The following is a 26,143-nucleotide window of genomic DNA, read 5'->3' as shown; positions in this document are numbered from 1 at the left end:
ATGTGAAATGTTCTGTTAAATATCCAGAGCTGTGCTATCTAATGCAGTTGCCACTAGTAATAAATTGGTATTTAAATTTAAATTATTTAAAATTAAAACTTAGTTATTTTGTCACACTAACCTCATTTTTGCTAGTTACACTTGGCTAGTGGCTACTTTAATGAAAAGCTCAAATATAGAACATTTCCATCATCACATAAAGTCCTATTGGCCAGTAAATATATAAAGGCTCCTTTATTTACAGAAGGAAAAAAAGAAAGAATTACTTTGACTTTGAATGAAAACACTCTTTTGTCAATCTTGCTTGTTTTACTCAAGAACCTCAGTTTGAAAATATCAATGTCTTCAACATATGTCCCAAATGGTCAAACATTTTTAGCTTGATAGTGGTCATGTGGGAGATGGAAATAATTTATTCCAAAATGCAGGATGGATTTGTTAAATCGCACGCATGCTGGTAATGTAAAAGTATGCTCATGGGATTGGAGGCTTGCTTCCCATCACAATCCACTCCACCCATTTTCCTACCTGGTTATTGTTAACAGGAGATGTGTTGAAAAGCTGAGGCACTACAGGTGTGCTTTGTCAATTGGGACTCCAACTTAGAGTTCCTCAGATCAACACAGTGTGTGGCTTATATGCCAAGTGCCTTTCTTCGATTGGGAAGTGTGTGCATTAACACTAAATGGCTGGTTCCAAGGCAGAGCAACACACTCACGGATTCTGGCTGTATGTTTGTTGACCTTTGGATCTTGATTTAATTGTTTATTGATTAAATAAGCATTAGAGGCTATTTATTGGATCCCAATGGAGAGATAATATCTCAGCCAAAGGATGATAAATATGTTTGTATTTCTGTGGCTAATTTTTAAATGTTAAAAAAACAAGTCTATATAAAACTCCCAATGAGAATAAAACATTTCTAACAGTTTCTTACATGTTCATAAAATACATTTACATGGAAACAAAACTGCCGTACTTCAATATCATAACTATATTCTTTGAAAATCAATAGGGAGCAGTCCCAGTAATCTCACCCAGAGTCACTCACCCCAGCTGAGGAGCTGCAGAGTGCTGCAGCACATCTCCTAAAGGCACAAGCTCCCATTCATGGCCCCGGAAGCTTTGACCAGAGTTGCCCACTCCAGCTGAGAAGTTTCAGAGCTCCCCAGCATCTTTCATGTGGGAATAGGGTTCCACCTGAGGCTCTAGTGACCCTGCCCAAGGCACCACTCCAGCAACAAGCTGCCAAGTGCCCAGTGCCTAGGCCACTGAGACACTGGGAGACAACTCCCATGTTTAATACAGTCAAATAAATCACATGGAGACTGCAGTACTGCACTCACCCAGAACCAAACCTAAAACACTCTACTCAACTGACAAGATAAAACACATCTACAGAAAAGAGTCTCTCCTTTCCAAAGATACTCCAAAAAATTGAAAAAAGCTACTGTCCCACTAGATGACCAGTTGTCAATGTAGGATACAAGAAACATGGGAAAAAAAAATAATAATAAAACAAGAAAACATGATGCCCCCAAAGGAAAACAATAATTTTCCAGTGTCAGACCCCAAAGAAAAGGAAGTATATAAAATGACTGAAAAGGAATTTAAAATAATGATCTTAAGGAAACTCAGTTAGATGCAAGAGAATATAGATGGGCAATTCAACAATATCAGAAAAGCAACTAATGATCTGAATGAGAAACTCAACAAAGAGGTAGATATCATTAAAAAAAGAACCAAATAGAAATCTTAGAACTAAGCAATTATTAAATGATATAAAAAATACAACTGAGAGCTTAAGCAACAAGCTAGATCAAGCAGAAGAAAGAATTTCTGAATTTGAAGATAGGTTTTGAAATAACCCAGTCAAACAAAAATAAAAAAAAATTAAAAAGAATGAAGAAAACCTATGAGATGCATAGGACTTTAGGTGAGCAAACATTTGCATTGCATGTGTTGCAGAAGGGAAAATGAAGGGAAAAGTCACAGAAAACCTATTTAATATAATAGCTGAAAAATTCGCAGGTTTGGGGAGAGAGATTGACTTTCAGATGCCAGAGGCTCAAAGATCCCCCAAAAGGCTTAACCCTAAAATGTCCTCTCCAAGCCACATTTTAATCAAACTGTCAAAAGTAAAAGACAAAGAGATAATTCTACAAACAGCAGGAGAAATGCATTGTCACCTTTAAGGAATTCCCATTGGATTACCAGTAGATTTCTTAGCAGAGACCTTACAGACCAGAAGAGCATGGGATGATATATTCAAAGAACTGAAAAAAAAAAATGCCAGCAAAGAATATTATACCCAACAAAGCTATTCTTCAGATATAAATAAAAAATAGTGTCTTTCATAGAAAACTGAAAACTGAGGGAATTCATTACCACTAGACTGGCCTTAAGAGAGTTCTACATCTGGAAACAAAAGTACAATGACTACCATTATGAAAACATGTGAAAAAACTAAAACTCACTGGCAGAGCTGGTAAGCAAATGAGAAAGAAAAAGAAATTATACCTTATTACTACAAAAAAAGAACCCACAAAAAACAACAAATAACAAAGACAAACAATAAAAGATGAAGAAAGGAACAGAGGATATACAGAACAATGTCAGGACTAAGGCTACACCTTTTAATAACAACCTTGACTATAAATGGATTAAATCCTCCATTTAAAAGATATAGACTGGCTGAATGGATTAAAAAACAAGATCCAACTATATTCTGATTACAAAAAACTCACTGCACCTGTAAAAATATACACAGATAAAAGTGAAAGAAAGGAAAAAGATAGTCCATGCAAATGGAAACCAAAAAAAAAAAGCAGAATAGCCATTTTTATATCAGATAGAATAGAGTTTAAATAAAAAACTAAAAGGAGACAAAGAAGAGCATTGTATAATGATAAAGGGATCAAGTAAGCCTGAGGCTATAACAATTATAAACACATATGCACCCAATATCAGAGCAACCAAATACATAAAGCAAATTATTGGATCTAAAGGGAGAGATAGAACTCAGTACTATATTAGTTCAGGATTCAACATCCCTCAGCATTGGACAGATCATCTAGACAGAAAATCAACAAAGAAACATTGAATTTAACCTGAACTATAAACCAAATGGACCTAACAGATATTTACAGAATGTCTCATTCATCAACTGCCAAGTACACATTCTTGTCATCAGCACACAAAACATTGTCTTGGATAAACCACATGTTAGGCCACAAATCAAATCTCAACAAATTTTGACAACTTGAAATCATATCAAGTATCTTTTCAGACCACAACAGAACAAAACTAGAAGGCAATAACAAAAGAAACATTGGAAACTGTACAAATACATGGAAATTAAAAAACATGCTTCTGAACAACCAATGGGTTAAAGAAGAAATTAAGAAGGAAATCAAAAAATATTCTTGTCACAAATGAAAATAGAAACAGCACATACCAAAACCTATGGGGTACTGCAAAAGCAGTACTAACAGAGAAGTTTATAGCAATAAGTGTTTACATTAAAGAAGTAGAAAGATTTCAAATAAAAAACCTACTGTTGCACCTCAAGTAACTAGAAAAGCAAGAACAATCCAATCCCAAAATTAGGAGATGGAAAGAAATAATAACAATCAGAGCAGAATTAAATGAAATAGAGATTAGAAAAATGATACAAAAGATCAATGAAAGAAGAAGTTTTTTTTTTCAAAACAATAAACAAAATTGACAAACCATTAGGTGCAATAAGAAAAAGGGGGAGAAGAACCAAATAAACAAAATCAGAAATGAGAACAAAGATATTGCACGTGATACCACAGAAATACATAGAATCATTAGAGACCATTATGAACAACTGTGTGCCAACACCTGGAAAACCTAGAGAAATGGATAAATTTCTGGACACTTACAACCTACAAAGACTTAACCAAGAAGAAACAGAAAACCTGAACAGACTAGTAATAAGTAACAAGATTGAACCAGTAATCAGCAGTCTACCAATAAAAAAGAGCCCAGGATAGATGGCTTCATTGCTGAATTCTATCAAACTTTTAAAGAAAAATTAATCCAATTTTTCTCAAGCTTTTCCAAAATATTGAAGAATAGAGTATTCTCTCAGACTCATTCTAGAAGGTCAGAATCACCCTGATACCTAAAATCAGACAAAAACAAAACAGAAAACTACAAGCCAATACCCCTAATAAACATAGATATGAAAATTCTCAATAAAATGCTAGCAAACCAAATTCAACAGAACATCAAAGAGATTATACACCATGGAAAGATTATATACCAAGAGAAAGAAATAAAGCACATCTAAATTGGAAAAGAGAAATTCAAATTGTTCTATTGCCAGGTGAGAGAAAAACCTAAAGATTCCATAAAAAACCTCTGAGAACTGATAAACAAATTCAGTAAAGTTACAGGATACAAAATCAACACACAAAAGTCAGGAGCATTTCTATACACCAACAACGAACTAGCTGAAAAAGAAAGCAAGAAAGCAATCCCATTTACAATAGCTACCAAAAAAAAAACCAAAAAAACCAAAACCAAAAACAAAAAACCCAACCTAGGAATAAATTTAATCAAAGCAGTGAAAGATGTCTACGATGAAAGCTTTGAAACACTGATGAAAGAAATTAAAGAGGACACAAAAATTAAAAAGATATCTCATGTCATGTACTGGATGAATTAATATGGTCAAAATGACCATACTACCCAAAGTGGTCTGCAGATTCAATGCAATCCCTACCAAAATACCTGTGAAAGTCCTCACAGAAATAGAAAAAATCATCTTAAAATTTATACGGAACCATGAATGACCCCAAATAACCAAAACAATACTGACCAAAAAGAACAAAGCTGGAGGCATTATATTTTCTGACTGCAACATATGCTGCAAAGCTATATGGATGCTTTGCTGCTCTGATATTTCTTCCACCAGATATGCTAATCCATTGTTCTTGAGTTCTATATTTCATAAAGCTTTTAGGCATGGACATAGTTCAGCCAAGTATTTTCACTATGTTGTAACAAGGGTGACCTTTGCTCCAGTTCCCAGTAGCTTCCTTATTTCCATTTGAGACTCATCAGAATGGCCCTTACTGTCCATAATTCTATCAGTGTTCTGGTCATAACCATTCAAATAATCTCCAAGAAGTTCAAAACTTTCCCTAGTCTTCTTTTCTTTTGAGTCCTCACCAGAATCTAGGTTTTTTTTTTTTTTTCCCCCAGCCTGATCCTCCAAATTCTTCCAGGCTCTACCCATTACCCAGTTCCAAAGCCACTTTCCCATTTTCAGACATTCATTATCAGTAATGGCCTCACTTCTTGGTACCAATTTTCTGACTTAGTCTCTTTTCTGTTGCTTATAACAGAATACTTGAAACTGGGTAATTTATCAAAAAATACAATTTATTTCTTATAGTTTGGGAGGCTGGAAAGCCCAAGGTCAAGGGGGCACATCTGGTGAGAGCCTCCTTTCTAGCTGGAGACTCTGCAGAGTCCTGAGGTAGAGCAAGGAATTTCATGGTGAAAGAGCTAAGTGTCCTAACATGCTCTTTTCCTCTCCTTATAAAGCCACCAGTGCCACTCTCATGATAATCCATTAATCGATTAACTCATGATTAATCCATTCATGAGGGCAGAATCCTCATAATCCAATCCACCCCCCAATATTGCCATAATGGGGATTAAGTTCCTACATGTGCTCTGTAGGTGCAAATATTCAAACCATGGCAACAGCCTCAAGTTGTAAAACTGGACAGAGGCTTTTAAAAATATTTCCATATCAAAGTAGCAGAGATAGAGTTTACAATTCTAAGACTTCTAAGAAAAGTGCCCTAGAAAAGAAAAGATTAAGACTGTCTTTGTCACCAGCATAAGCCAAGAGCCTTCCTTGGTTTTGGTGGTGAAAAGCAGACTTAGCAAGGCATTTTAATTTACATTCCTACCAAGGCCACATTGAGTGGGGAAACAAGTCATTCCCCAAATTAAAAGTGGGGTAGACACACACACACACACACACACACACACACACACACACACACAAAAGTGGGGAAGGGATGGTTGTCAGAAATTATGAATAACTTAAAGTGCCCAGGACTATGTTAGAAGTTAGAAAAGAAGTATAACACTTAAATGATTTAAAACTTGTTTAGAAGAAATAAACATATCCACTCAAAATAATTAGCAAACAATTTAAAGGTAATGCAGAAGCAAGGACAAATCCCATGAGATTGTGACACCCCATGAGCAATACTCAGCACATCATTACATTCAGAAGAAATAAACTCCTATCTCAAATGTGAAATTGAAGACACATCTTTACTGTGGCCCCTTAAACTTGCCAGTGGAGGATTACATTGCACGATGTGCAGCAATAGATCTTGAAAATCCTTCTTATACATCAGTTTTCTTCAGGGCACAACTCTCTCTGTCCCAAAGTTTCCCAAAATGCTTTCCCTAAAACCCAGCTTTTGTTGATCTCTCTCTCTCTCGCTCTCTCTCTCTTCCTCTCTCATTTCCAAATCCATTTGTTTCTCTTTGAAGCATTCTCTGCTTCTTCTAATGCAGATATTTCAGGCCTTCTTGGGTTCTCCAGTGGTTTTTGTGTTTGTTTTGTTTTATTCTGTTTTAACTCTTTATTCTAATGAACAGGAAGTGATGTTTCTCCCTTAGAAGTCAGGGCAGGGATGTTTGGCTGTCAATACACATCTCTTCTATGCTTCCCACTTCACAGTCTGAGAGTCTATCACACAGGTAGTTTATATGTTTGCTGAGGAAAGACAAGCGGAGCACTTAGACCTCGTTCATCACATCTCTTCAGCACTTACTTAGAGGGCCTGGCACACAGTCTAGTATTTATCAGTTTTACTTGTCTAATTGAATTGTTGACAAACAGAATTAGTCAAGGTGTTAAGGAATCAGTGATTCTTCAGCAGGTACAAACTACTCTATAAATGTGTTTGGCAGATGTAAAGCAGTGCTAAGGTGTTGCAGAAAGCTTTCTAAATTAGCAATGGAGAACGGTAGCAATGACTTGAGTGCCTCTAGTCGTACCCGAACTGTTTAGTTTCTTAATCTGAGTGGAATATTCAAGAATCTGTCAGGAGAGAAGGAAAACAGAAGAATGAAAGTGAAGGAAAGGGAGAGGAGGGAAAGGGGTTTGAACGTGGCAACCAGCACCACCATTCCAGACTCCCCATGCGTCTCAGACACCAGAACAGGTCACTGGATTCCAGGCTAAGTAAATACCAGATGCGTGGTAGCATGCACTAATGTAGCCCTGTTACCTTTATTTATGTAACCATAAAAAATGCTATTACAGTAATAATACCATCTCGTTTCAAATGGGCATTTGAGTGGTTTGGGTAACAAAGTTTATATGTCAATCTGATTACAGTGCTTCTTTTCAGTAAAACTATTAACATATCAAGAGACCAGATACTAAAACCCTTTCAACAGGTTAAAAGAAAACCCTTATGATGGGAAATGGAAAAATACATAGTGAACATAAGATATAAAAGGTTTGCAAAAGAAAAATTCTGGAGAACTTCTTAAGATATTTCTTATGCTACAGAACTATAGAAGATGCTTCTCAGAGTACGAGCATACAATGTAAAACTCTTACAGAGGTGAGTAGCAAGATGTTCTTCCTAAAGCACTGCAAATACCCCTCAGAGCATAAGAACTGACAGGTCAATGTAGAGCGCTTTACTGCAGCAGAAATGCAAAATAACCCTGGCTGGGAGCCCTTGTTCCACTTTTCCAGTAGTTGTTAGAAGCTTTTGTGTGTTCTCTTCCCTGCATCAAAAGCTTCACATCTATGAACTTTAACGAAAGATTTTTACTGGAATTCAAAGGACAGCCAGAATGCAACAATGTTCTCACTTTGCTTATGACATAAGCTAATTTAATACAATGATAGACAAAATCAAGCTTGTAAGTGTTTAAGGCCCAGAGCAGGAGCCCCAGGATTTGATAATGCAGTTTCAATTTTATTCATATTCAGGCTCAGGAAACTGTGTCTCGTTCATTTGGAAACATCACCTTGGAAACATTAAATGAAAGGCAGAAAACCACATAGGAGCTGAAGAAAAGACTCAATTCCTGCACAGGGTCTAAGTAAGGATGATATCTGTCTCTGGTCCACAAACTCACTCCCAGGAAAAGTGGATCTGATATACAAACTAACCTTAGAAACTCTGAGGGCTTGTACAGGGTCTCAGTTCCCAGCCCATGCCGTGATTTGGTATGATTCCACTTTTGCATAAATTAATCACAGAACTATAATAATTTCCTGCTAGAGTTCCAAATTTAGAGCCTGGTTCTGCCTTCAAGTCTGTCCTACAGATCTTTATAATGCAAGTCAAGTATTTGAAGGAGCTGACAGCACTAACCTCAACCAAAATGTTTGATCTGCTTCTTTTCTCTCATCTACTTAAAAGCATTGTTCTCCAGTTTTCTCTCTTGCCTGCTTAGTGGTAGATCTCCCAAAAGATGTATAGTTTGGGTGGCTTTTGCAAAATGCTTTTATGCTTTTCCTCTTACATAATAGCCTGAAATTGTCAGATCTGGATTCAGTTTAAATAGCACAAACCAAAAAAAAAAAAAAAAAAAAAGCACAAAACAAACAAAAAAGCCAGAAGGATTTATTTTGATTTTCTTAAACTTCATCATACATATCATCAGACATCTAAGAAAGAATAGTCTACTGTCTTAATCATTTTAAAATCTGCCTTACACAAGGAACTTGCAAATTGCTAGCTATTCCTGAAGGCATTGCCCTGAAATTTTAAACAAAAATCTTTTATAGTGTTTCATATTTCTTTATGACAGAATCAAGGCCCATCAATTCATCCTCTCAAATACCTCTAAAGCTGTTCTCCACATCCCTGATGTTGCAGTTCTAGTTGAAGGTTTTATATCTTGCTGGGGCTGTGACCTTACCTTCCTATGAGTTCTTGTACTTCTGGTTAAGATTCAGATGGCGGTATCTTCCATGGTACTTCTAGAGTACGTTGTTTACTGAAGAATCTAATCATGGCATACCCCTGCTCAAAACTTTCCAGTAAATCCCCATCATCCTCAGGATGCACTCTGAATACTTGGTATGGCACAAATAGTCTTTTATGTGCTGCTTCTGCTGGTTTTCCAGCTTCGTTCCCACCACCATGCCTACCACCATGGAGACTACCATTGGCCCTTGTTCCATGCTGTGTGCCTGAAACACCTAAGATTTTGCCAAGTCTTCACTAACTCTAACATATCTCTCAGCACCTATCTTGACATCACCTGGTCATAGTCAGTGATAAATAAAACCCCATGGGAAAGAGTAAAGATGAACATTTAGTATAGTGTCAATATTAGCATTAGCCTGTTTGTTATTTTGATCTGTTTAATTCTCCTTTTACACTAAGCTTACTGTAAAAGCCTATTTTGTGTGTTATTTTGAACAGATCAATGCCATGAAATGAGGTAGAACCATGACAGAAGTTGCAGAAATTGAGACAAGGGGCCAAAACAAACAAAGAGGAGATGACAAGGACAACAATAATCCCTTAAGAATCTCAGAGATATGGATATAAAGTAACCTTGGGAATTTGTGTAGTATAAGAAATGGGAATGCAAGCCTTGTCATTTGGAGAGAAAAGGAAACAGTGACTTTAAATGTAGTGGACTTGGGGGTACACGGGAGGCAGACATTTGGCTTACATACCAATCAGTCCAACAACTCATATGCTGCCTCTCATTTAGCTGTCATTATCATTATTTGCTATTTGGTGGTGGGGGGTGCAGGGGTGGCAGGAGGGAGGGGGGTGCTTATGGAAAATTTAGAGTTGAAACCAGCCCAAATGCCCATCATCAGATGAGTGGATACGGAAAATGTGGTACATCTACACAATGGGATACTACTCAGCTATAAAAACGAATGAAATACTGCCATTTGCAACAACATGGATGGACCTTGAGAGAATTATATTAAGTGAAACAAGTCAGGCACAGAAAGAGAAATACCACATGTTCTCACTTATTGGAGGGAGCTAAAAATTAATATATATATTCACACACACACACACATACACACACACACACACAAACGGGGGGGGGGAAGAAGATATAACAACCACAATTATTTGAAGTTGATATGACAAGCAAACAGAAAGGACATTGTTGCGGGGGGAGGGGGAGAGGGAGAAGGGAGGGAGGTTTTGGTGATGGGGAGCAATAATCAGCTACAATGTATATCGACAAAATAAAATTTAAAAAATAAAAATAAAAAAAATTAAAAAAAAAAAAAAAAAGAAAATTTAGTTGTTTCTCATGCCTGTTATAAAGTAGTTGTTGAAAAGAGCAATCTGCCTCTGTGCTGAGGCCCTTGTCTTCAGCAGTGTCTAAAATCGCTATGTTAACTCCCTGTAAATCTTCCTATTTAACCCAAACAGAGGCCTGTACTTCCCCTGTGCTCAACTCTACCTCTATACGTCCCAGCTTACGGGGATGTCTTCTTCCAAAATTTTCTTCTTATTTAGCCAGAAACAGACCAACCTGAAAAATGTATCCTATAATTTTCTTGTGAAAAAATGGCTTGATAATGTTTTGCTGTTGTTTGTTGATTTTTAAATACTAATAACTAGTGTAATCTAGAGGATAGAGAAAAGGATACCCTCAGACACAGCTGTTGGGAAGGTGAATTGGTACAGACTTTCTGGAAGGAAATTAAAATGTGCCAAAACACTTCCATTTTGTTGAATTTATCTTAATTAGTAATTAAGAATGTCCACAAAAGTTCTCTCAGAATGTTGTTCTTTGCATGTTGTTTCTAATAGTGAAAACTGCCAATAACCTAAATGTTAAAATAGGGGATTGGTTCAGTACATTTTGACACGTTTATACAATTGAAAATTTATTTTTAAATTCTGTTAAATAGCAAAAAATTTCTGAAATCATGCATGCCTATAAAGAATATGAAATTCTTTATTGCTTGTTGAGGTTCATGTTCTATTTATTTAGTTACTTAGTTACATATGTGTGTGCATTTTTAAATCTTTCCAAAATGATCCTATATTAGCTATCTAAAAATATCTTTAAAATTTGCCTGAGAGGTCTAGAGGAAGTAAACTCATGGTGGGCTGTGGGAACTACAGTCAGATAAAAGCAGACCTTAGAATAGAGAGAGAGGCTGATGTATGTTTTTCAGTTTTTTCAGCTGCTTTCATATTCAGCAGACATGACACCATTAGGCTAGATTTATACAATCCAATGTGAAGTAGAAAGTAAGCAAGTAACTAATTAATCTGTTCTAGAAAGACAGAGAAGAGAGGAAGTGGTTTACCAAAGCCCCTTCATGAGCAGTGTGCTGATCTACTATTCAATCTTTACTCATTTTTATGTTCTTTATATACTAAGAGTTTATTTTTTATAGTCACCAAATTAAAGATTTGCAATCTTTTGCCTATATTTAGCTTGTGGAAGTTTTGTTCTGTTCAGTTTAAGATGTATACCAAATCACTTTTCCAAACACTGTATCAACATAAACAGACTAATATCACTTAGGATCTAGGGTTTTTGTGAAGTTTGGACAATTAGTATTTAGTTTAAAGTAATTCTGTGCATTTTACTGTAATATATGAACATGATATATTGCAAACTAAACATTTGATCATCTCATGTGCAAAGTTACGATCTACTCGCATGTAAAAATGCTTAAAAGGCTGCAAAAAATATAATTCCACTAAAAATATAATTCCACATGGGACTGTAAACATCCCATGGGATGACCCTGAAAGATAATATGGAATAGATTATGGTGACAAAAAATATGAAGCTACAATTAGATTTTTTTAAGCAACTGTTAGAAACTTTTATGTGTTAGAAGCCACTTCATTGACAGCACCTCGAGTTTATGAATGATAGAGCTTTTGTCAAAGAGATTCAAAATTGGAACGTTCTTTTGAGGTGGCTAATCACTGACAACCACTTGAATTATTAGTGCTTATGAGCGAATTTTGGTCATGAAATTTGGAATTACAGATGAGATTCACTGGATAATGGCAAGAACTCTATTTACTTCAAGGTACATAAGCTTGGTCTCAGAAAACTACGAAAAGAACCTATAAATAGAGAGGAATACACACACACACACACACACACACACACACACAGGTGAATGAACACACAGTTAAGTTCAATGTGTGAGATTTTGACAGAGTTCAAATAGCATGTTTTAGGGTCAAGTTGCACTTAACTTCAGTTTTTTTATTTAAGCAAATATGGTAAAAAGTATATAATGTCTTGGCAAAACTGAGAAGGGAATATCTGGGTCAAAACCACATAAATATAGTTCATCTGATTTCACACCCATAAAACATTGGTTCAGAAACCATGCACGGAGAACAACCAGAGATCAGCTGTGCCTACAAGATAAGTTGTTGGCAGTTGCTAATAAAGGAACTTGTGATCCTATCGCTTGGAGCATGTTTACTGGAAAAAGTTCTAGAGTACAAAGAAAAAGGATGCAAGTACTTTTTGTGTTGTCCACTGCTGTTTCTTTAGAGCTCTGTGCACATTTCACTGTCTTTTTTTTTCTTTCTCTATCCTTGGAGATGTACCAAAAAATTTCTCTTACTTCCTGAGCATTGTATTTATTACCTTGGCCAACTGAGAGAGAGAGAGACAGAGAAAAAGGCAGAGAGACAGAGGGAGAGAGAGAGTGGAAGATAGGAAGCCCTTCTCCCCTAATTTTTTAAAGAGTTTTTCTTTTGAGAGTGACTTATTTTTTGGAACTTTAAAGATCAACTGTGTTAAGTGATAAGGTGGTCAAATAAATAGTATAAAATCAGAGAGACCTTGCCATTTATAAGGATTTTTTCCCCCTTTTTCCCATTATATAATCACGAAATGAACACAATTGCCTGCAAAAAATGAAATAAAGAATGAAATGCTACATTTATATAAGCATTTATGAGAACTAGGGACTCTGTAGTAAATAATTATCCAAGAGTCTTACAGTATAAGAAAGGCAAGGCCCATGTTAAATAGCAACAAGCATCTTAATAACTGGCAAAAAGCGAGTCAAATATCCATTTAATATAAAATGATTATATATTATTTTAAAACAACATTCAAATGATTGGCAGATTTTTTTCCCTCACTTTACAAAGTAATGGAAATTGAGATATGCCCCAACCAATCCAAATTTTACTTATCTCTTTGCCTTCCTGCTCTGATTTTTGTATCCTGACTTCCTCCCTGCTCTCTACCACAAATCAATGCAAGCCAACTTACGTTTAGACCAGAAAAGGGAATATTTCTGTTCTTCTGTTCCCACATTTGGAAAAAAGGGGAAACATTTGTCATTTCTACCCACTCCCTTCCCATTAATTTTGTTATACAGACTTTTTTTTTTTTTTTTGGACTGGATGAGGGTATGTATGTGTTAAGTCAGGGGAATCTATTAAAAGTGAGGCATCTGGGTAATCTAAGATCAAAACCAAATCTTCTTTTGGTCTCACGTGAAGAACTGTGCAGTTTGGGACTCGCTGTTCTTAATTCAATTATAGTTTCCTTTTTATTTATTTATTTTTCTTAAATCGAAGGCAGAATACAACACAAAACAGACAGGGGGGGAAATAACAAAGGGAAGATCATACTCTGCAGGCTCTGGAGACATTTTTTCCCTAGGCTTCAAATCAAGACCTGCTACACCCAAACAGCTGAAGTCAATTTCACCCAGTTATGGGGAATGGGATTCTTTATTACAGGGGACTACATCTCAAGCTGCTAAATCTGACTCTTAAAAACTTGCTCCACCTACTTAAAAGTTTCAAATGCCCCTGCAGCTACCCAAACTAATTGTTCCTAGATTTTAGACAGGCAGAACCTAAATCCTTGTTTACTCCCATTGTTTGATTTTTTTTTTCCCCTTAAAGTGCCTAATCCTTTATTTACTCTGAACCACCTGGCTCTACTTGGGTCACTAATAGGTGCTTCTCTCAGTAGCATGCCTTTTTAAACCTAATACCTTTCGTAGAAGAACTTGCTTAAGGTGTACTTGTTAAGTAGCTTTTATTTTATTTTTAAAGACAGTGCTACAAAATTCTAATCATCCATACTAAGCTCTTGGTATGTTTCCTGTATTTTCTTTTGCTGAGAACAACACTCATTTGGAAGTATGGGTACCCAGGTAGCAATGTATTTTACTACAAAAGATTGAATGGATATTTACTATGTTCCAGACCCAGGATTTGCAAACTTTTTTGATTTCTACTCCATAAGTAAACATTTTAGCATCCTATAATGTATATTTATTTGTTTTTGTTATATATATATATATATATATATATATATGTATATATATATGTATATATATATATATGTATATATATATATATGTATATATGAGGGGTCTTCAAAATGTTCATGGAAAGATTCATATTATCTTTTAATTCAATTTTCCATGAACTTTTTGAAGTACCCTTATACTTTTTCATAAAATACTATAAAACATTTACAAAAATAGAAACTAGAAACTGATTAAATAAATATATATGTATGATACCTTTTTTTTTTTTTTTGCCTACACAATCACATTTTTTGTTTATTTATTTGTTTGTACATATCCCGCAAGCAAGGACACACCCCTTTGGATATCAAAGTTCTAGTCCAGCAGTTTTCAAACTCTAGCATTTAGAATCTTCTTCAAACAGATTCCTAAGCCTATCACAGAGCTTCTGAATCAGTAGATCTGGGGTAGCCCTCATAAATTTCCCTAAAGCTTGTAGACAATGGGCCACACTTTGATTAATACAACTCTAATCTATAAAATTATTTCTTGATTGGACCAGTGCAGGTCCAGATTCATTTTTAATGTAAACTGTTCCAGAGGTCCAAAATATAAGAGTGCCTCAAAAAGTTCATGAATAAATAGAATTAAAAGATGATATAAATCTTTCTATGAACTTTTGAAGTACCCTGAAATAAGACTTGAATTCATTTGACTCAGATTGTATATATGTCACTGATCATGATTGTTTGTTCTTTTCCCTCCTCCTTTGAAAATTATTTACACATACCTAAATAAATAGGCATTAAAATTTCCCTAACTCAGACCAACTGGAGAAAAGGACATCTGAATTCAGACCAACTGGAGAAAAGGACATCTGAATTCAGTGAAAGGTGCTTCTTGAAATGCAACTTTTCCAATCTTGACTCCACAAAATAACTAGAGGCAACTGCTGTGGAAGTGTTATCTGGAAAAAACCCTACAGATTTATGAATTAGATTAAAGTGTAATGAATAGAATAGTACTTAAATTCAATTTGTTGCCTTCCAAGTATTTTGAAAAGATTTTGACCTTAGTAAGTTGAACATTCTCTGAAATACTGTTTACATTTCTTGGAAACTTGCTCACACAATTTGCTCAGCAAACTTCTAGGTCAAGGACAATGCAAAGAAAAATTAAAGCCCCAACACCTGTGCAAAGATTCCAAATGTTTCCTGGGCTAGTGAAATTTTAGAGTATTTTTGATAAAGTGAAATTTCACAAATTCCATATGCATTAAAATCTGGTAGAAGAGTGTTCCTGAGCCAAAAATAACCTATTTCATAATCCACTTAGTCATTTATTCAACAAAGAGTTTGCGTACCTGTCCTATGCCCGGCACTCTGTGCATAACTGAATTATGGCTATGTGAAAGAACTATACAAATACATATAAAATTATGACTGTTAAATAAGCTGAAAGGAGAGGTATCTGATGCTATGAAAGTGCAATAGGGGAAAATTACTTAATTGTCCTGGGGAAAATGTGCATAGTTTCTTTCTAATGTAGTAGCTTGCTCTTAGGTATCCTTTATGGGTATCTTAGAAGGTTATCAGTACGTGAACAAAGGTCATGACCAAACAGACCATCCGATTCAACAGACTCGATAGATGTCCATGACTATTGGGTATATTGGTTTGCAAATGGTTTCAGGTCAGCAGAAACATATTTATATGGAGATGAGAAAGACTGAGACAATGGCAGAGGACTTTGGGCTGGCAATTGGCTAGTTGTATTTAGTTTAGTTATTAAATACAACGGTTAAAGAATGGGGTCGAATAACTTCCTTGCCAGACAGATTCTGAGTCTCATGGCAGTTATTGCCAGAACTGTACACCCTGAGCAAATTTCTTTCTGGGTGACTGGGCCCTGCCAATTTCACAAATAAGCAAACTGTCCTTGCTATTTTGAAACGGTCCACTGTGTTTAGCATCTCTTTCCTAGTCCTCATACTGATGAGGTACTCATTCTATACACAAAAAAACCTCTTAAGGATCCTTGGGGTTTGAGCCAGATACGTGCACAGAAAGCATTATTACTCTTAATTTAATAACAGAGTAACATTTTCATACTAATCAGAGACTTGCTGGCTTTAATTACTACATATTATTACATGGGAAAAGAAAAAACCACTCAAACAAATTTTAAAATAATGTGTTAGCAGGAGTGTGATAAGTGTTTCATTCTTAGCTGCTGGCCTACTAATAAGATAGATTTGTTCTGGGTATCTTGACAATATTTTTATTTATGTTTTAAACCAGACTTCAGTGCAGGATTTTTCTAGTTGAAATAAATATTCACTGAAATGGATTTTATTTTTCCATCTTCTTGCAGGAAGAAAAATATATCAATGTTGCTTTTCTTAAGGAAACCGCCTTTAAAAAATTATTTGAAGAGTGTGGTTTGTCCTTTAAACCATGTCTCTTTCTGAATCCTAAACTGAGGTCACTTTGTTATGATGACTCACCAGGTTTGGTAACATCCATTACTGTAGGGATTAGCAAGTTTACTCAAAACAAAGGAAGTCTAATAAAGCCTGATTAATAAACTAACAGACGTTGGTTTTCCCCAATCATCCTCCTTTCTTCCAGTGTAGTTTGGGAAAGTGAAAGGCTACGTCTTCTTCATAGAAGCCTCGCTAGAAAAAAAAAATGTATAGATTTGTATGTCTAGTGGATTCTTCCTTATATAACTACTGTCCTGATACAACATAACTGGGCTAATTTTTCTGATTTAATTAATTGTGAAAAGAATAAAACTTTGCAGTTAGTAGTTCTTCCATGACAGAGTCTGAAGATAATAAAAGACCAAAAATTTTTTTTGCAGAAACCTTAGTTCCTAGAGATATTTATTGATGGAACCATTCCTTACTCCCCAAACCACATGGCACCTAATATTGTAGCCCAGGAATTCAAAATTTTGTCGATCTGGATGATGCCACCCTGTAGTGCTTAAAAATGAGCCACATATGTTAATTATTACAATGTTGTAAAGAAAGAAGAGAAAATAACAATGCCTTAAAGTTACTTGTTTATTTCCTGCTTTTGACTAATTGCTATTCTGTAACAAATGATTGGCTATTGAAATATTAAAACAACACCTTACTGTTGATTGTTTCAAATGTGGAAATCAACTTAAAAAAAACAACAACAAAAAACACAAAGAGGGCTTATTATTTTCTTGGAACTGTGCTTAAGTATAGGAAAGGGGAAGAAACCCAGTATCACTGACAAGATAAACCATGAACCCACACAAAAATGAATGTTAAAATCTTCATTTGAAGACTAAATATTAACTTATACAAGGATATGAATAATAACCATGACTCAAATTCACCTAATGCTTATTATATTCCAAATCGCTTGAAGTACTACTCAGTATAGGTCAGTAGCCTGGCTTTGCTGGTGTGTAGGGCCTGGGCTAGATTTCACATTTATTTGGATGGGAGGGTTTCTTGACAGAATGTTGTCAGCCCTTTGATAACCAGCAACAATTTGGCTGGCCTGAATGACGAGGCAGAGGCACACTACTCCTGCTATAGTTCTAGGCTTGTTCCTCTGGAGACTGCTTCTTTGACAACCTTATCTGAAAAAAGGAAAAATAATTTTCAGTCAAGGGAACCAAATAAATGTACTCACTTGTTCAGATAGAGGGTTCCAAAATTTTGGTTGAAGCATGCTCTTGGAAAAGTTTGGATTTGGAAGAGAAAATGGGCTCCTTTTTCCTTATTTCTTAGTTTCTTATGTAGAACATAAAGCCATAGCAGAGAGACTGAGTAAAAACAGTGATTTCAGGCAGGCCACCCTTTCAGATAATGGGAGCTCTTTCTTTCCTTTATTACTACTTTAAAACTTATAGTTGGACCAAACCCAGGTGTCTTGCTAGCTCAGTGTACACTGATGTATATTCTGCCTCCCCTTCTCCCTCCCTCCACCCCCCGTGGTAAACCGAGGGACCAGGACTGAAACTGCAGTTATAGGATGGACTGCAGCATGGAAACTTCCAATGTACCATAACAGGCAAGAGAGAGTGGAGAGACAAACAGACAACATAGTAATAGCATGAGAGAAATCATTTGTCATCTAAGAATGTTTATGAAAATATACATTCTTCAAAAATAAATAATAATTACACAGTTGTTTATCCCAGAGCTAGATTGGACTTAGATCTCTCACCACAGCAGGCCTTGGTTTATGTCCTCATGACACTAACCATCCAGATGATTGAGTTGTTTTTTGTTAGTTTTCCTTCAGTTTTGGCAACTCCTAGATATAAATTGTGTTAACACATGTTACAGAAGAGCAATTATAGAACGATTTAGTGAAAAATAATTTTAGCTCAGACTTTCTTCACAAATATTGATGAGTGCACCTTCCAAGAAGAGGATGCATTTGGGTCTCCGCGTGTTAAAGACAGAAACTCTTGGCAGTAGGCTCAACTTGAAGATTTTGTTAATATGACTTCATAAGCACATTTTGCCAAATGTATAGAAACAGACACAACCTAGGACTCCTAATTACATTTGTGCATACAAAACATAGGCTCATCTGCTAATTCACAGCTGCTGATCATTTCACACTTGACAGTGAGGCTGGGTAAATCAACATTTTATTCTCAACTGAAAAGTTTATTTACTCATCTCTCTCAATATCTGGTCAATCTCACTTTATGAAGTATGTCCATAGCCTTAAGGTTTGGGAGCTTTTCTAACTCTAGTTTTGTATAATTCATCATACAACAGAAGAAAAATTTCAATTTTTTCTTTGATGATTATGATTTTGATTCTATATACTGTACACAATAAGTTTATATATTGAGATGCAAAGTACACTCAACCTCTAAGAACTGTAGCAGGATTGCTATTTAGGTTTGTGGCCTCAAAAATCAATTCCAAGATTTATGATGAGTTTGATTGATGTTAGTTTAAATACAAGATTCCATTTGCAAGTGATCAGAAAAGCTAACCTTCGTGGAACTAAATTATTCCTTATGGAGAGCTCAAATATAATTATTGCAAATGGAATATCTTTTTAAAGTTACTTTCAGAGACTTTTATTCAGAGATGAACATATGAGTACAGGTCACCGTCTCTAAATTTTTCAGCTAACTCTTTGAATCTGCTATGTCAAAATGTCTCATCGGAAATAAAATTCACATTGCTAGCCCAGTGATGGTTTAGGAGACTCCCATTTAATACACATCAAAAGAGTCTAACAGAGCATTTAGATAATGTCAAATTTCACTTATTATAATTTGATTCTAAGGTCCATACATATTTTACTATGAAATGACAATAAAGTTTGTAACTGGTTTATTGATGAGTCTACTCATTGGGGTGTAAATATGAAATGGTTTAATTACTATTCTGTATCCTTCTGGATAATGGGCACCTAGAAAAGCTTTGCCCATTTCAAACTTTTTTTAAGCCTATTTGGTTATGGAAAAATCTCATCAGGTAATTAATATTTGATTCTCTTTATTTAAAAACTTTTTTTTCTTAAATCCCAAGCTCAGTCTAGAGTTCCTCTCCTTTCCTTTTAGTGTGGCTACTTGTAAAACAAGAGGGGACACGGTCTCCCACCTCACTCTTCTCCTTCTTAGAAGAGGTGCTACCTGTTCCAATATTGGCAGCAGGGTGTGTGTGTGCTGATGGCCCAGGAGGGTGACTCCAGCCAAAGTGGTCAGGACAGAGTCATTTCAGGAGATGTATGTTTGAGCCAAATCCCAAATGATGAAAGGGACCTGCCTTGTGAAGCTCTTTTGGAAACTTTTCCAGGTAGGAGGAAAGGCTTAAAGGCCTCAGCTGGCAAACAAGCTTGGAGTCCTCAGGAGACAGAAAGAAGGTGGGTGTGCCTAGATCCTAGAGAACACCAAGAGCGGTATTAGATGAGCTCCAAGGAGAAGGCAGAATCCAGATCATTCACGGTCTTGCAGGCAGTGGTCAGTAGTTTGAATTTTAAAAAGCAATGGCAGAAGAAAGTGGCTACATCTTTACTGCTAATTCAAAATAAGAGGGCAGCAGATGAACCGCAGCTAACAGAGCTGGCCTCTGCATGGGCACAATGGATAAACACATTTTGGATTTTGTTGATATCACCTGAGGCCCTCTGAGTCAAATATTTCCATGATATCAATTAAGTCATTAACTACTAAGTACTTGTGGCTTTATAATTTATGAGTACCTTTGTAGGTGTACTTTCCTTTATTCCTCAGTTCTGACAGATAGATATTATCACCAATTTATTTTATTTTATTTTTTTAGGGGTTTAAAAATGATTTATTAATTCAACAAATATTTACAAATGTTTCAGCTGTGTGCCATATACTGTTCTATGCATTTAGGCCACATCAATGAATAATAATAATACAAAAAATTCATGCACTTGTGAAACTTGTATTACAGTAAAGAAGACAGATAATTTTTGTTTTAAATTCAGTATTCCAGGTAATGATGACTGCTATGAAGAAAAATGAGGCAGCGTAGGAAACAGAGAGTGACGGTGATAGAATGAGTATTTCAAGGTTTCTCTGATAAGGTGACAGTTGAACAGACACTTGAATAAAGTGAGGCAGCAAGTTACATAGAAATAAGTAGAAAGAAAGAGTATTTCACGTAGAGAGATAAATACGTGCAAAGCCTCGGAGTATTCAAGAAACACTAAGGAGTTCCATCTGACTAGTGTGACCTAGGGGGAAAGGACTAGGATCTCATTCTGAATGAGATGGGAAGATATTATAGGATTTTTAAGCAGAGATGTAACCCTATCTGATGTAAATTTTAAAAACTTCAAAACATAATTGATTATACATATTTATAACTAAGGACAGTAAGAGAGAAGTTGAAGGACATACTGGATTCACTAATTTATTCAACTTATATTTATTGAACATCTACTATGTGGCACTGGAATAACTGTAAGCAAAATAATTAAATTCCTGCCTCATGGAGCTTACATTCTAGTGGGAAAAAGAGACAATAAACAAGCACATACATAATGAAATGTCATATAGTGATACATGCTCAGGGGAAGAATAAAGCAGGGTAAGAGGACAGAAACTGGTGGCAGGAGGGTTTATTTTAGACAATGGTTCAGCGAGACCACTTTATGGAGATGATCTCTGAGCAGATCTTTGAATGAAGTAAGATTGGAGGTGAGATAGGAGGTGTTCAGTTACCCTGGGCTCAGGTTTTAAGCTGCTGCCCTGAGCTTCAAACCACTCCCCTAGGACTTCTCAAGTCCTGAGCTGCTCAGGACTTGTTGCACCTATTTTCAGCACCAACAGGGGAGATGGAGATAGTAGGAGGTAGACTTATGTAATTTCAGTGGCTGAGCATGCTCAGTAGAAAGCTTATTCTTGAATGACCTTCCACTAGAGGTGCTAGGGAGCACTGGACATATTTTAAGTAATTTTCAGTGTATATTTTGGAATTTGACCAATGAGCATGCTCCAAAGAGACCAATAGAGCATGTGCAAGTCTAGATTACATAACCAGCTACATAACCAGGAACCACCTTCTCAGTTAAATACTCATTAGATATCATGCATATATATAGAATAGGCAATTATAAAGTTGGAATCCAGGAAGAAGGCAGGGCTGTGCTCACTCTCAAGCTAGCACACACTTTGTCTGTGAAGTGTATATTTCTTTCTCTTTGCATTAAACCTGCTTTCACTTTCTACTCTGACTCCGCTCTGTGGCAGAGTCAACAACCTGGTAGGGGATGGGGTCATGGTCCCACATCTGACCTCCCCAGACCCTCTCCTCTGGTATCAAAGGGGAGATAGAAATCATAAAAATATCCAGAACCTGAAACTAACTGTTTAAAATCTAAAGCCCATGCTTTTGGCCAAAAACTACGTACTGGTTATGGAGGTCAAAATCCCACCAAGAGGTTTGTAAAGGTTTGAAATTCTAGTTACAACTTTAGTAGATAAATATATAACTTCTTGCTCAAGAGCTTCTAATTCTACTTTGAGATCATTTAATCACTTCTGGTTTCATTTAATCAGTTTAACATTAATCCAGTCTTTTGAAAGCAAGTAGGTTTTCAGAATTTTGCTCTCCTTTTTCTTCTTTGTTCCCTTTTTTCAGATAACATTGGGTTCTGGCAAGGCTAATGCTCTTGGAGCACACAATCTTCCAGTTGTCCATATTCTCTGCTAACTTGGTCTTTGAGAGTCTGCCTTTGTCCTTGCTGCATCCGCTGCTGATGGCACAAGTCTGTTCTTTTGGCATGAGCAATGCAGGGCGATTGCTCCCTGGGAGTAGAGCCACCCTTCCCGCTGACCACACTGGTCCTGCAGATCCTGTGAGGTCCATTTGTAACTTCCGCTCCATCTCAGTGTGGAGTTTTCCACTCTGCAGCCCTCTGCTGCAGAATGACTTGGCCTCCAGTGCGCTGGGGAGCTCCTATCCAGCATTCTCAGCTCACATCTAAATTCCCCACAGCAGCATGGAGCAGCTTTTGAATTTCCCCCATGCCATACTGTAGCTGAGGGAGACTCAACCCTGGAAAGGGGCTAGATTGGGAGTCTCTTAATCCCCAGCTTTCTTCCTTCCAACTGTACCAATGCATCTCTTTTCTAAGTGAAAAATTGCTGTTAATATTACATGAGACTATCCAGATTTTTGTTTTGTTTCATTTTTAAGTGCTCAGAAGAGACAAGACAAATGTTAATTTGTGAGGGCCGAACTTGAGAGACATACAGTGTTGCTTTGAACTCCAACATTTGGCTTTGAAGGTTAATAGCCAAAGCCTGGAGGAATCAGGCCACAGAATGAACCATACAGAGGGTGCTACAGACCTGTTAAACAGGAATATCTCTCAGACTGCCATTTGAGAGTCTCAAGGAGGCGATGTGTGAGTAGGAATGTTTCTTTAAAGCAAGAGGAAGCCATTCATCTTGGGCACCCATCCCTCTCCATGGAAGAGGAAACCAGAACATTATAAATCAGCATGGATAGAAGGATTAAACAGTAATGTAGAAATCCCATAAGTGGATAGGATGGCATTTTTTTTAGTACAACATGGTAGACACACCTGTTTACATTGGCTTTTAATCAATCTGGCCTTTGTTTTCTGGGGCAGATTTTGGGAGGGTGGTTATCATGACTTGACAATAATTAAAGTGTTAGGGAGAAAAAAATATTTGAGAGATTTAGGTATTCTTTCTACATCTAAGAGAATGAAATATAGCTGGCATTTATTTTTCGAGGTGAAGCAAGCATTCCATAAAATATAAGTGATAAAATGATAGATATTAAGGGACACAGTAGCAAACTTCCTTACTTTGTGACGAAATACCTTGTTAAGTGGGCCAGCTTACTTTTAGCCACTTGATTAAATAGTCACTAACAGACTGTTGAAAAACAAAAACTTACTTTTCAGAAAGCATCAGTAGTTAGTAATGTAAAAGAGCATACACCAAGGTCAAGGGTTCGGTCAGATCCCAGTACTGGCCAGCAAAAAAAAAAGGCATAAGCAACAAGGTTCTTTCTGTCTGTTGACTTGTTTCTCAAGCAGAACTACTCAAGCAAAACTTCAGTGTGAAGTCTTGAGTTCCAAAGTACTTAAGTAAATATATAATTAATAAAAAACATTTAAGTTACCCCATTAGCTTTGGTTCAAAAGAGGGTAAATTGAGAGATAAAGAGAGGAAGACAGAGGGAGAGAAAGAGAAAGAGTCTTTGTTGTTTAACAGATTAAGAGATGTTTGCAGATATCTATTTAAAAATCCCCAAAGAGGAAAAATCTTTTTATTTAGCAAAAGGGAGTCTGGAAAGACATGAAGAGTCTGGAAAGACATGAGGAGAAAAGGAGCTGGGAGATGAAGTACATTGGCTGTAGAGAAAAGAGGGGAAAGCTTGAGTAGAAGAGACTGAGAGCAGAAAGGAGGAGGAGATGGGAGTGAGAGACCCACGATCCCTGGAAAGTGACTCAGTTGACTATTTTTCATTCTCTACTTTCTGTCTCTAAGAAGTATAAGGCTCTCCTTGCAAATTGTCTAGATTTTACTTAACCCTTCTGAGGCTCAATTTTCACATCAATAAAATGTTTAATAATTGTACCTAACTCATATGGTTGTTCAGAAGGTTGAGTTAATAGATATAAAGCACTTGAATAATGCCTGGAATGGAGAAAACCACTGAATAAGTTTTAGACTTAATTAATATTGTTACTTTATTTTTATTATTGTTCCCTAAAAATAGAAAAAAGAGAGAGAAAAAAAAAAGGAAATATTTCCAGAAAGAATTTGACAAATTTACATTGAGATGTTGACTACTAAATATTTTCAGTGAATTAACATGTAAGCTAAAGCACCACTTCTCCAAGGAAGTCTCAGCCATTTGTGTTTTGAGGGGGACACCTCCGGGACTCCTCAAATAATACCCACTAGGGAAGCACTGAACTTTTCTTGCTTTAAGTCCAATCTTCCAGTACATTATGTTAAAATCCAATCAGCATTTCTTTTCTACTTTTCATTTTGAAATGATTATAGATTCACAGGAAGTTACTAAAAAAATGTACAGAAAGATTCTATGTCCCTCATTCTGTCCTCCCCAGTGGTAGCATTATGCATAACTATAGAGTGATATTAAACTAGAAAATTGACATTGGGAGAGTCCATAGAGCATAGATTTCATCAGTTTTCAGATGCCCGTGTGTGTGTTGCATATGTTGTGTGTGTGTCAGTGGTTCTATGCAACTTTACCATGTAGATTCTTATAACCACCACCACAGTTAAGATACAGAACTGTAGCCACATCCATGCTTTTCACCCCCCGACCCCTAACCCTTGACAACCACTAATCTGTTCTGCATCTCTACAATTGTGCTATTTCGAATATGTTATATAAATAGAAGCATACCCTATGTTGTGAAGAAAGTCATGAGTAGGAAGATGTAGCTTTGGCAAAGAAGATTAAAAAGAAAAGAGAGCAATTTTGTTCGAAAAAGAATCTTGTGTGCTGAATTTTTTTCCTAAAGTAAAATGAGTGGTTATTTAGGAAAGAGGAAGTATAGGATAAAACAGAAACTCTAAAGCATGTCATGAAAATGTCTGGGTGAGTCATAATAATGTTCATGAAGGGTCACTTTATAAAAATTTTGTGTGATTAAGTTGGCTATAATTAGAAGGAAGTTATTTATGTCTTTATAAAGATTGAGTTTTGATATTAAAAATACACTGATACAGAAATAATTTTTTCCCCTTACATTAGAACAATAAGGTTCTCTTGAAATATTGATCTGCTTTTGATAACATTGCCAGAAGTTTTATTTTTAATTCCAAAATCTGTTTCTTTAACAGCCATTTTCCAAACTGCAAACAGTTTCTATTTCTGCCACATTTCTTCCTGAGATCCATGTACTCTCTTGATTTTCAGGTAGGAAATGTTGTCTCCTTCATTTAGAATGATATTTCATTTCTCGAGGTAGAATCTTCCTCTTGAAGCTTCTTGAATTCATATCTTAGAAGTTCAACTTTTGCTGTAACTCGCTGCACATGTTTTGGAGGACCTACATCATTGCTCACAGCTCCCCCTTTTTTTACCCTTCAGGGGGTCTTAGGTGGTAAGTCTCTCTAACTTTTTTGTCAGCTAACTCTGCTGTTATTGTTGACACTGAAATTTTCTGTCCTGAAGGTCTACAAAAGTAATGTTTTCCTCTAGTATAATTTGACTCTGCACTCTTGGTTTTTCTTGATGTGTTTGAATTGTTACCTTCATAACCTTGGACACATTTTTTCTGTGCCTGATTAAATTCAGAACGCCTTTTCGTCAGGTTTGACTTACAATCACATGACTGGAGGTTT

This window comes from Cynocephalus volans, chromosome 15, assembly GCF_027409185.1.
Source record: "Cynocephalus volans isolate mCynVol1 chromosome 15, mCynVol1.pri, whole genome shotgun sequence".
Lineage (NCBI taxonomy): Eukaryota > Metazoa > Chordata > Mammalia > Dermoptera > Cynocephalidae > Cynocephalus > Cynocephalus volans.
This window is presented reverse-complemented; position numbering follows the sequence as displayed.